Source organism: Triturus cristatus, chromosome 7, assembly GCF_964204655.1.
Source record: "Triturus cristatus chromosome 7, aTriCri1.1, whole genome shotgun sequence".
NCBI lineage: Eukaryota > Metazoa > Chordata > Amphibia > Caudata > Salamandridae > Triturus > Triturus cristatus.
In genome coordinates, this window is record NC_140590.1 from 144,705,417 (window position 1) to 144,718,619 (window position 13,203).

The following is a 13,203-nucleotide window of genomic DNA, read 5'->3' on the forward strand; positions in this document are numbered from 1 at the left end:
GCTGAAGATTTCCATTTGAATACTGCGAATTAATCTGATTTGTTTTGCTACCAGCATTATGGCCATCATTACCTGCACAAAGCTAATACATTTAGAAATGTTTTTAATTACACACAGTGGGAACAGTGCCCGGCTCCATTGGAAGGTAGCTCAAAAACGCTTTTTTAAAAATTTACATATTTTACAGCTTTTGATAAATCCAAACTGGAATAGTTTTATTTTAGATTAAATACTTCGTCCACTCCTAAAGTGATGCTCATCCACACCAAATTAGTGTATTCCAAATCCTTTACTAATAAATTGTCGGTGGATGGCTATGATCTGTGGAAAGCCACAGTAGATCTTAAATCTGTTTGGGGTTCTAGATCCTGGCAGGTGCAGGGCACAGAAGCATTACATCGCCCGTGCCTCATCCCAACTCAAATTTTATTTTTAATCAGACTACTTGTTTTGGACTGGCTACTTCGAAGCAAATGAATGCCCCTACGATTCCTGCTCTAGCTACATACCAGAACTGGAACAATCATACCAATTGTTCCATAGAAGACTTGCAATCATGGTTTACAAACAATACCTTTAATATTTCAAGTCTAGACCCCCTAGGTTGGTTGGTTTGGCAGACCAGTTCGGATGCTTGCCAACTCCGTTTCCATGACAAGGCCCCTGGCTATACACTGGATAGGCCTGATCCACCTACTCTGTTGGAAAATTATGTCACAATTGGTTACAACACTCAACACTGTCGTCAGTAAAACAACATTTGTCGTCATTATCAGGTGACATTGATTTGACAGATTTTATAAAAGAGCCTGCTGATCCTAGATCGAAACAATTTATTTATGCGGCTTACAATGAAATATGGAAGCTGTCTCAAATTGAAGCTGCTTCCCGTTTAAGGGCAATAGACCAGGCTAATTTAGAAAAAGTACTTGCAGGTGTTGATAATAGTATTAAGACAATTTCTTCCCGCATTTACACGTTGGACAATATTGTTTCATCTGTTGTTGATATTTTAGAAAATGATGTGTCCATTTTGTATCATGGTCAGAATCAATTGCGTTCAGTAATGCAGTTTGCATGGACATTACAAACTCTAAAGATGGGGAAAGTTCCTTGGGATTGTTTGAACTCGTCATCTTTATTTTTGCCTTTTAACTTAACAGACAAACAGCGATTTATGTAATGAAAGATGCTACATATACTCTTTTACATATTGAAAAGTTAGATCCTCTGCCATTTTCTGTGGCTGAAACTGACTCAGCAGTCTGGCTCATCCATGGGGTAATAACCTTACCATTTCCTTTGTTTAAATTTGGCTCCTACATTAACCCCCTAGGCCGCTATGAACCGTTAGGCAGTGCTTTCCCTCATGAGGTGTGGTCATTACCATTCACTTACAGATGCTTGCAGGATGACAAAGAAGTTTGCCTTCCTGGAGAATCGTGTGATTCAACCATAGGTCATTCTCTGGTTTGCAAAAATATACAATAGCACAGAGCTTGTAACCGTACGACCCCGAATCTCGCGTGTGTTGTGAAAGGTATTCCGGTGCCTGCTATTACACCTATTTTCACTCTGCTTGCAAACAGTAGTTATCGTCTTTAAATAATGAGGAATGCTGAGGTATGCTTGCCGGCATCCATTACATTGTGACAGTCTCGCAACGTGCGGTTTGCTGTAAAACTTTACTGCTTCCACCCCCACACGGGAGACTCGATAACTCGGTCTGGCCTTCCACTCCGACCTTGAGGGCAGACTTCAATAAATTGAGCAGAATAACAGCATTGGTATCCCAAAAGAAGTTTCTCTCACATCTGCATGTGAAACATTCGTCCTTCATTTGTCCAATACCCAAACAGAGGTGCAAGCCTCTCATACTACAGTCATGGCCCATTTTTTTAAAGTTGTGGGTCTGGCCTTTTGACTTCTTTCCACACTATATTTGGTGTGATACCGACATTTATTCATTCTATTGTTTCCAGCGTCTTCGGTGGGTTGACACTATTACTTACCTTAGCTGCTGGAGTTCTGCTGTTGATTTGCCTGCCTGCTGTATTGTAGCTGCTCCTCCTGTGGCCCTACACAGCCAAGACAGGCTGCAGATACTTCGTAACCGTATGCTTAAATGCTATGGTACTCTGCCCCTGGCCACACTCAGCGTGGCTTACAGATTATCCTTTCATTTTGCATACTACACTTGCGTGCAACCTGTCTTCACCTTCTTGGAATGTTCATTTGAATGGGCATCGGACCTTTGCCTCTCCGATACGGTATCTCCTGCACCGGATTTTGATCTGCTAATGAGTCCCTTAGTGTCCCATGAGCAAGAGTCTTCCAGTGCTGGGATTATGGCCTGCGCGCTGCGCTTGGAGTTTTGGCACTATGGGATATCTGTGCAGCGGCACAGGATTCCCTACAATGAAGTTGCATCGAGTATCACACAACTTGTCCTGTGATGGTGCTGAGGCACCAATTATTGAGGAACACGTTTGTTCTTTCTGTTTACTTGACTGGATGGTGTCTCTTTTTTCTGACGATAACAATGACTTCCTCTTGGAAGCTGTTGCAACTTACTGCTCATACACTCTGATGGATTAACTTGGCTGGCACCGATTATATGCTGGATTTTTTGTTGTTGTTGTTTTGTATATGTTACCTTTTTGAAAGACAAAATTATTTTTTCAAACTAATTTTGCTGGATTTCAAATTAACTCTCTGCCGGAATTTAAAGTCACTTAAAGATCGATGCTCTTAATTCTTACTCAGACTTCTTGAACTCTGTGTTCTCCATAAATCTCTGTCCGATGGCCTGACCAGGGGAGGGTGTAGTGAGGTCATGGGATTAACTGCAGATATTGCTAAGTTAGCATTAGTTAGTATATGCTCGGCTGACATTTTGCTGCTTTTTGCACGCATTACTACATGGGTTTATTCTCGTAAATACTCTGCTGGTGCATGTTCGCATGAGAACTGTCAGCCTTTTACACATTTAGCTGTACACTGTGCTCCTCGTCTGCACAGCGTTTTCAAGGTCGAAAAACAATGTATGCTGTTGATTCACTTTGGTCAGTCCCACGCCCATAGAAACAACATAGAACACAGCTGCACTACTGAAAGTCGGGGAGATGTAAATCCTTGCATCTAAACTTGGAGGTACGGGGTCCCCCTGACAAAGCCCAGAGGTCTTTTATAATTATAATAAACTAGCTTACAGAACGGGGGGTGGTAAGTCGCTGTAGTCCTGTTTCCACTGTCATTATAATATGGTTTCCCCTTTTGAGCTATATGGAATTGTAACAATGCTGATTATACTGTTCTTATGCATTTTGCTGCTAGTATTGGCTCGTATACTGCATTATAGAGCACATTAGTTAAAATAAACATTTTGAACTATACTGTGTCTCTGTTTACTCACGTTGTGGACAAGTATGAGTGTTTGAACGAAAGAATGTTCTTCTTCCCGCGATTCCTGAGAGGGTCGGAGTGACATGTTCTAGGATGTCTAATCATTGGTAGATTCACTGTAGTACGGAGAACGAATGAGACACTATAGCTAGTCAGATTGGGGCTCTGGGCACCGAGGTGTGTTTTTTGGTACACCACTACACACCAAGGTCCTGGTTTCCTGCGCATAGTTCTGTGTATGTGCAGAATCCCTACAGCAACATATATAGTCCTGTATGGTGAAACTCTTTATCTTTTACGCCACTCTTGTAATGCTGGTAACAATGCTTTGTTTCCTCCTACTAATAATTGCAGCTCATGTTTTTTACACAACAATACAATTGCTTCAATAAATGTTTGAAAAGCCAATTCATACATTTTTTGTGTCTGCCTCTAGGCATGCCTATGCACAAACAAAAGTGTTGATCTCTTTTCACGATTTTATTGGGGAATTAGAGTAGTCCTGTCCTGAGGTTGCAGACATCATCTGGTACCCTGTTATGGTTGGGGGTTCGGTTGGGGCAATGTGAGCTAGCAAGTAATTAGGTTCCTATATTCTGACATTTATGTTGTCTGGATACACAGTCCTATTAAATTCGTAGAAACCTTATGACGAAGAGAGGAGTTGGCCTAGCGGCTAGGGCGGTCGACCTCGAATCTGGGGAACTGTGTTTGAGTCTCGGCAATGACGCTGAACATCCTGTGATTCTGGGCAAATCACTTAATCTCCCCGTGCCTAACAAAAATGAATGTGTCCTCATGTAATGCAACTGGTGCTATGTAAAGCGCTCTGATACCCGATACCTTCGGGTCAAGTTCGTGCTCTATAAAACTCAGTTAAAAAAAAGTAACACGAAGAATAAGGGTTGCAAAAGAATCATTTCCATTCAGCAGGAGATTATTAAGGGTTTTGTGTGTTGTGGTGTATGTTGGAGCACACTGTCGCAAATATATTAATATAGCATGGTATGATAGCGCCCTATCATTTACAGACAGCATATTTTCTATTTAAATGCCTGCTAAGTTTTAATATACATTCAGTTTTACAAATAAAACTATATAGCGCACCAACAACAATGTGTGGAAATGTCAGTTTTCATGACTAATTATCATTTGCACACCACTAAGTAAAGTGTCTTGATTACTTTTGACTACAATTCTTAGCTTCCATCACAGTTCTGAATTAAAAATAAAAGCAGTAATTCAATTGTGCTTTGTTAACTGCTGATATAATTTGAAATATTTGTGCAATAACGTTACATGTATTTAAATGTTATTATGTTTAAAAACTTAACAGCCTTCCATTCGTATCTTCAATTAACCTTTCTTTTCACACTGCTTGTGCTGCATCAAGATTGCCACATAATTCAATTAGCACAATCCTTTAACTAGGCAGCCAGAAAACAAAAAGTAAATACCAATCTCCATGTTAAACCAATATGCAGCTATCTTTCAGAAGACAGCCTGACATTTGACATCTGGCTTTTCATCCACACCAAATGTAAGAAGATAAAGTCAAAATTTAATTCATCTTTTTTGCTCATTCTCCTTCCAAGCTATAGCATAGCTATTTCTGGGTTGAGCACAAAAAGTGAAGGAAAGGAAGAAAGACTAATGGTAGAGGGAGCTTTTGGAGCCTAGGTTTCTGTTCTGATTAGTCTCTGTGAAACCCCAAGTAAGGTTGCTGCCTTCCAAGAGAAAGATACATGCCATTTAATGTTGTTTTAAAAGTCTTCAAAGGCCAGGCTTGATACTAAATAAGACTTTAATCGAAATCCTATGTATTAATTTGTAATATGGTATTTTCCCTTTCTTTACTTTCATTATTAGACAGTGATCGTTAACGCAGCCCTAGAACACATTTAGAAGTGCTTTCTGTTTACTTTTGCTGTTTGCAGTAACAGCTAACAATACCTGATTTAGGTGATTTTTGTTATTTTTGTACAGGCCAGGACATTAAAATAGAAACCAAACCAGATGGCAACCGTAGCCCCCAACGTTAGAAGATCGCCACCAGAGCTTTCAACAGCCTATGTAGCAGAAGTATGCCTAGTCAGGAACATTAACATGCAGATTAGCACTGCCACTTGGACAAATAAAATTACCTGATTCAGGAACGTTGATGTGTGGACACTGACAGATCAATATTGTGACTGACATTGAGACGCTGACACAAAAACACTGCGAAATTGGGATATAGGGACAGGGTGTCCCTGACCGGGGCTTTGAAATATGCAATAGTAACTTCCACTGGGTAGGAGGACAGAGACTGCATGACCACAAAGAATAGGCAGGGGAGACACACCAGGATACCATGGACATATGGATGTAAATGAAATCCAGTCTATAGTCCCAAATAAGAATAAATGCTCTTGAAGAGCCCACATCAACAGGTCACAATGTTGGCAAATTAAGCTCAGCAATATTTCCTTTATTGCTGAGACAATAAGGCAGTCTATTAGCTTCCATACATTATGACCCCTCAGCTATGCCCACCGTAACCTAAATCCTGGGAGGAGATCACTCTGTGCTGAAAAAACATAGCTTTAATGTTAAGTCCTGCTGCATGTGCAGTAGAAGACACTCACATTTCTCTCATTGTTTGATCATTCATTATCATTTAAATTGCAGCACCTCCAACCTGGATTGTCAACTTGGAAGCACTGAGCAGGTAGCAACACAGAGGGAAAGAGACCGGTACAGAGTGAGTGTTCTTAGTTAACATATACCAGCACTATTCACTCTCTTTGGCGCGAGGTCTCCAGATCTGCTAAATTCCAGAGTTGCGGAATATAGAGGTTGCCTCGATTGTACAATGTTACAACCCATTCTGTTGCAATGCATGCCTTTACCATGCATGCGTAATATGTGAATGCCTTTACCATGCATAAACTTTACAATGAATATGCCTTTACTATGTATACCTTTACAACAAAGTTTGTTGAAAATGCATGAATGTTACAAGCATATGACCCCTACCCTGAGTCCTAAAACTGATCCCTTACCCCCTCTCTGTCCCCATTCCTTTAAAAAAATATCCTCCGCGGTCCTTGTGGGAAAACTGTAACCTTCAAGAGCGAACTATACAACTGGGCGAAATACATTTACGACAAATGTTGCTTATGTAATGCTTTTGTTGCACTCTCTGAGAAAATTTCAATAAAACAGATTTTGAAATAAAAAAATATCCTTCCTCTGCCCTGAGCCCTATAAGCGGATCCCTGTGCCCCACCCCCCTTCGCCCCAGCTCCTAGCCCTTCTAAAGACTAGCCCTCTCCTGCCCTGAGCCCTAAATGCGGACCCCTACGCAACTCCCCCCCCAGCCACCACCCCTTCTAAAAACGACCTCTCCCCTGAGCCCTAAAAGCGGTCCCCTGCGTAACTCCTCCCTAAAAAAATGAAATACATTTGTAACCCCCTGCCCCAAGCCCAATCCACCTTACCTCTCCACGACATCACCTCTCCTCCAGCTCTTCTGCGGTGCGTCATAAAGTGGAAGTGGAAGGGTCGCTCTGTTTCTTCGAACAACTATGCCTGGGAGGAGTTTACATAGCTGTGCTACGCGGAACTCTGAGAAGCGGCAAAACAACACTGCCGCGCTACGTGGAGTTCTGCAAGAGGGCGGAGTTGCTGGTCTGGCCCGTTTGAGTGACGTTTCTAACACACATCATCATGGATTGCATTTTCGACGCAAATATCACGCAAACTGCACTACGCGGTTGTGCATGGGTGCAGCCATCTTGTTTCTCGCTCTGTTTATGGTGCTGGTGCCTACTTTTTGAATCGTCCATAAATCTTTTCAATCTTTCTTTCCCAAAACTTGTTTCTGATCTTTTTTATTTATTATCTCACCCTCTGTCTTTCTAAGTGTGTTTTTTTTTCCAAGTTTTGTGTGTTTTTTTGCGTTAGTTTTGTACTTTTTTATTTCTTAGCTATACTACTTCCTTATTACCCTTCCTTCTTTTTCCTGTTTCTTTTTAACCCTCTTTTTCCACAGCGCTATGGCAAATAAGGGCGCACCAAGGCACACAAGTAGCAGCCGCCTTCCTTGTGGATTGTGACGCCTGGCAGGGGTACAGCCCAGTGCCCTGTTTTCCGAGGTGGAGGTGGCAGCGCTGCTTTTTCATTTCCAGCCCCACCTCCTTTACACCCTGGCAGCAGGCGGCAGGCCTGGGTCAAGGTACGGGATGAGGGAGCACCAGCAGTGCTGGGCGAGGGTGCGCTGGGGTCCCGCACACCCATCATCAGTTGACGCACCACTGGTCTGACATCCTGGACCAAGAGCAGGACCTTCTGGAGCTGCTAGGGTTTGAGGTCACGGGGCAAGGTGAGTAGATAAAAATTATTAATTTGTATGATTACTTGTGTGTTCTATGCTATTGCTAATTTTTTTCCACAAATACCAAGCATGCTGCTCACATGCAGGTAAGTTATGTTTTCAAATAATATGTGATTGTTATTCTAGACAGGTGCATTGCTACTTTGCACTACCTAACCTAGTTATCGTACTTGTTGGCGCTTGCTTGGGCTGATGATTAGTGATGATTATGTAAGAAGTGCTGTAATTAGTTATTTGTAATTGTAACCGTGGTGCATGGTGCATGGTACACCGGACATGGACGGTGCACGGTGTTTGTGAACAGCATCCATTTTTCAATGGAAGCTTGTGCTGCAAACCTTTTCCGCCCACCACACAAGCTTCCATTGAGAAATGGAGGTTTGCGACTGCCCTATGGCCTATGGGCGATTTCATTATAATAGTGTGGTCGCGACCGCCGACTTAAGATCTGGCAGTTCCAGAACTGCAATGGCGTCCTCCTGACATCTTCGTAATAAATTAATTAGGCCCTTAGTGAATGGGCCTGTCAAAGGGGGTTGAAAGATTGTGAATGAGAAGAAGCAAACATCATTCATTGTAATTTATTATTAGTAATTCCAAAATGTAGTTTACTAAATTTGGAATAGGGCTAGGTAGGTAGGTTTTGGAATTTTGGAATGGATAGGACTGTCCGCAATATACTTTTAGTTGATCTGATTTTGAAAAGTTCAATATTATTGCGATTGCCTTGTCCTGTCCAAAAATGTTTTGGGGAGATTATTTATTTACCACCAATTATTTTTACCTTTATGTCTTACATCAGCATCCAGGGACAAGAAGAGGGCTGAAGTGGGTGAGAGAGCTGGAGGTACTTCCCAGAGTTCCTCAGCCGATGGCTCTGGTGGCCCCAGTAAGTCTTCCTGGTGTTAACATCAATATATTTATTCCCCTACATTTACTGCTTCTTTTTGAATTATGTCGACCCATTTTTTATTTCCCAATCCTCTTCGATCTATCCGTTTCTAAATTTTTGTTATCCCTGCATTTTCCTATTTACTTATTTTCTATACTTTACTTCAAACTGTCTCTAGTCTGTAGCTACTTGTCTGTCTGTAGCTTCCCTTCTTCTACTTTGTCAGTCAGCTTTCCCTCTCCTCTTATATGTTGTGGACAGCCTAGTGGTGGTACATCCTACTCAGAGAACCCATTGCTCTCATACTGCTACTAGTTAACTGCTTTGCAGATTGCATACCCATTGCTCAAGTAAGGTATTCTATGCATGTTTGTTGAGATGAGAAGGCTCAATTACTAAAAGAAGAGAGTGGCCATGGTCTTGTTGGACACCCCAAAAGTGTGCCTTCTTAGCTAGGCCTAGTATTATTAGCAGCAGTTGATGAACTGATGACCGTGCACCATGGCTGGGAGGAATTACGAGGAGGATGGCTCCATTGGATTTCCCAACCAAGACCATATGCAATTTTTCCTCAAAACATCAGATTCATCAATAGCTCCAGCCACTCCTTAACAGTTTGTCTTGAGGCTCTTTAATTGCTATAAAAAAAAACTAATAGGGAGAGGCGTATCTGGTATCTAAGAAATGGGCAATCTTTATTTTCTTGCTGCACTGACCACATGTGCCGGGACCAGCAGTGACGGTGCAAACCAGTCTGTAGATGAGGCAGCAGAAGGGGGTGAGCCAGCGGCAGTGACGGGCAGTGGTAAGTCATATTGCTTCCCTATTGACAATTAATTATATAGTCACTGTAAGGGTGTAGCGTTGACTTTTGAACAACAGGTGAACACAGCAGGAGTTATGCTGAGTAACTAATGCCCACTCCTATCTTCAAATCAGCAGAGACAGTTTCATGAACAAGAAGACTTTTCACTGTGGGTTGATGTAAAAGGGAAAGAAGGATGGAAGGAGAAAGGAAGGTTAAATGTGATATATATGACTGAAATAGAACGATGCGTGGGTGAAAGTGGATGCATATACTGTAGGTGGATGATAGCAAGGATGCATGGGTGGGTGAAGGATGGATGAAAGGTATGGGTGGGAAGCCAGCCTGGGTAGGTGGACGTGTATGTGTGAAAGGATGCCTGTCTAGGTGGGTGATTGGAATGCTTTGGTGGTTTCTTTTGATTGAAATCTAGGAATGCATGGGTGGATAAATGACAAATGTATGTTGCCGAAAGGTTTGTTGAGAGTGAGACAGAGAGCCATGCTTGGATGGATGGCTATATGGATGGATGGTTTCAATGGTGAAGACTGGATTGATAGAATGTAAAACTTAAATAGTGGTGAGTAGCAAAGCCAAGGGCGTAGAATAAAAAATAAAATACTAATGAAGGAGAAAAAACAAGAGACTAGGGTGCTCCTCTGTAGTGGTGTTTTTCTCACCTTTACTTGCTCTGGGTGTTTTTTTCAAGGTTGTTTTTATTTAAAGGGTTGAGGTAGTATTTGATTCCTCCCTGGACTCACAGTAGTTTTTGAAGCGCAACATATTATGTATCCTTCCTACCCACTCATCATCATTCACCTCCCTCCCTCTCTACCCATTGCATAATTTTAGATGTTTTGCTAAGAGCATTGTTTACAATTTGTCTTTTTTCTTTCTTGATATATAGCTACTCCTGCTGGTCCGACAGTACAACCTAACAGGCAGGAAATTGCAGCCCAGAACCGGTAGCGTAAACTGGAGGACGTCAGGTCCGAGTACCGGCGGCTGGTGGCCTTGGAGGATGAGGAGGCAGAAGCTGCTGCAGATGCCCCGGGCCCCTGCTAGACCATAACAACAATACGCCATTGCCACAGTCCAATGCTAGGCACCCCCCACCATTGGTGCTTTTCCCACTTATTTCTGATGATTTGAGTGCTGCATCATGCAGAGGCTGGCAAATATTGAAGCCAGGCAGGAGCGGATAGACAGGCACCTGCAGAAGCTCCTAGCCCGCTGTTAGTTCCCTCTTCAGCCCCTTTTGTAATCTTTTTTTGGGTGGGACGTGTTGTGAGGAGAGGGTGGGTACGTGGGAGTTTGGGCATTGCTGAGCTTTTCTTTACTTATGGTCATTTCTGAACTTTTGGACACTACTTGGACATTGGTTGGGGGTTAGGGAGAGGGGTGGGCCAGTTGTGGGTTTGGTGGTTTGGATTTGTTCAGAGAATAAAGTTTTCATAGTTTTACATTATGAATGATTTAAAAAATAAATGGGGGTTATTGTTTTATTTTGTACTGCTGATAGTGTAAACAACAACATAGTTATACGGTACCCTCCTTAGTGCTACTACTCTCTTCTCCTAGTCTCTGCAGTTCACTCCGCTACTATATATTATTAACTATTAAGGACTCGGAGGGGGTGGAGGGTGAATTTCCACTGTATAGAATTATTGTCATTTAACAATGAATCAATCAACTGCAGTTCACTTCCCTTAAATGATTAGGTGAAGCGAGGGCTGCATAGTTTCCCAAGGTGCCATGGTGGTGGTAGTAGTAGCAGCATGCATGGCCAGCGTTTTAACATTGAAGGCAAAGTCATCAGAACTGAAGCGAGGTCCCACTCCCTCCGAGTCCTAGGCAAACTCGAACTGTAGGATAAGGAGACTATTTGTTGCAGGGAAGTTAACAAATTGAAAAAAAACTATGTTAATGCCATTATTCTATGCAAGCTTTAGAAAAGATTACAGTCACCGGAGACTAGACTACTTGAACAGACTCAGACACAAGAAGATAGACAATAGAAATATGAAAAGCAATGAACATTTTAATTAATCAGAACAATGTTGAGCTGGTAAAATTTACAAAATGAAGTCAACTCGATCTACTACGAAGTAGACAAACTTAGCCTTGGATGCAAATTAATACAGTGCCTGAATGAAGATGCTGGCAATGGGATGTTCCTCTGAAACAAAAATAGCATACCCTGTGCATGGGTGGCTAATATAGTATATTTCCAGTGTGGGCTACATGAGCTGAAGTATAAGATCTTCCTCACCCTGCACTGAGTTGATGTTACTTTCACCACATCCGCCCCACCAAGTGTGTGATCAATTTATAGTGTATATTGTTAAGTCACACCTCAATAAATCACAGAACCCGAGGGAAGAGGGTTAGGGGTTTGATGAATGGATGGGAAGGGGGATTTGGAGAAAGGTTAGCCAAATACAAACACTACACAAGGACAACATTCATCTTGGCAATGAGCAGCCTACCTTCATAAATCTGTTATTGGAGGTAAAGTAAACGACGGAACAAATGAGTACAGGTAAACAAAACCAAATTGTCCATCTGCACCCAGAGAGACCAAGTTATATTATTATGATCTGTCTTACCAAGTTTTGAAAGATATTGAATATATTAAAAAATAAACTTTCTCTAGGATTCAAGTAAACAACACAAAAAACACCCGTAGTTTAAATGATTACTAAAAGAAAAAATGATACTGTATTGCCAAATTCGGACTGGGAGTTGCATCTGCATCTGTATTCCTTCTTGTACAGTCCATCAATCTTGGGTGCCTAGAAGATGTGGTCCTGTAATGTCAGTGTTTGGTGCCAGATAGGAGGGCCTGTAGATTGGAAAACAAAAATTATATTGAAGAATCAAGGACTAGGAGAAAGAAAGAAGTTAAACTAAGGACTAGGAGAGCACTGTGAAGTCTCAGAGGAAGCCCAAGAGGAGAAAAGAATAGTCCTTTAGCTTTTGCATTAATTAATTTTATGCCTGGTGTGTGAACAAATTGGTGAGGCCAATTTTCCAACAACCAAAAATCCCACAAAAAATGGTGACATGTAATGTAACTATCGGTATTGGGCTGATCAAACTGTCTTGATCAACATTTCATCATCACATAATATATAACAAAATATGTAGGCTAACAGTAGCACATGCATAATGTGATTTTTTATCATTCACAACTAAATGTCTATCTCCAGTTATCTTCAATAACACAGGTCCCCCCCCAACCACCACCTTGCTTCAAATTTTTGTCAGACAGCACTGAGAAGCACACACACCTCCAGCATTATAGCATTGTCCCAATCAAGTAAAAAATCAACGCATCAGGGTCAGTCACACCACTCACAAGCACCACTAAGCAGACTTTTGTAGGTCTGGTGTGTTGTTTACCTTTAGACCACTTCAAAGTCATCATCAATCATACAAATCAGTTGGTTTCAGTGATTTTGAAAAACGTCCATATTCTTCTGGTGGCAGTTCTCGAAGTAATCACGCTCTTGCCCACGCCCTGAATCATTCCATCATCTCTGATCCTCCGGAGTTTGACTCTGACTATGGTGTCTATCTTCGTACCAACAGTGTCCCAAGTCCTGACACAAAAATGCAATAGATCGGCCTGTAGTAGTACAATTTTGTTATTGAACAACAAGAAGGAAAGATTTAGCCACTTTTTGTGTAGACTAGATTTGTTTTTGCAAACATTGCATT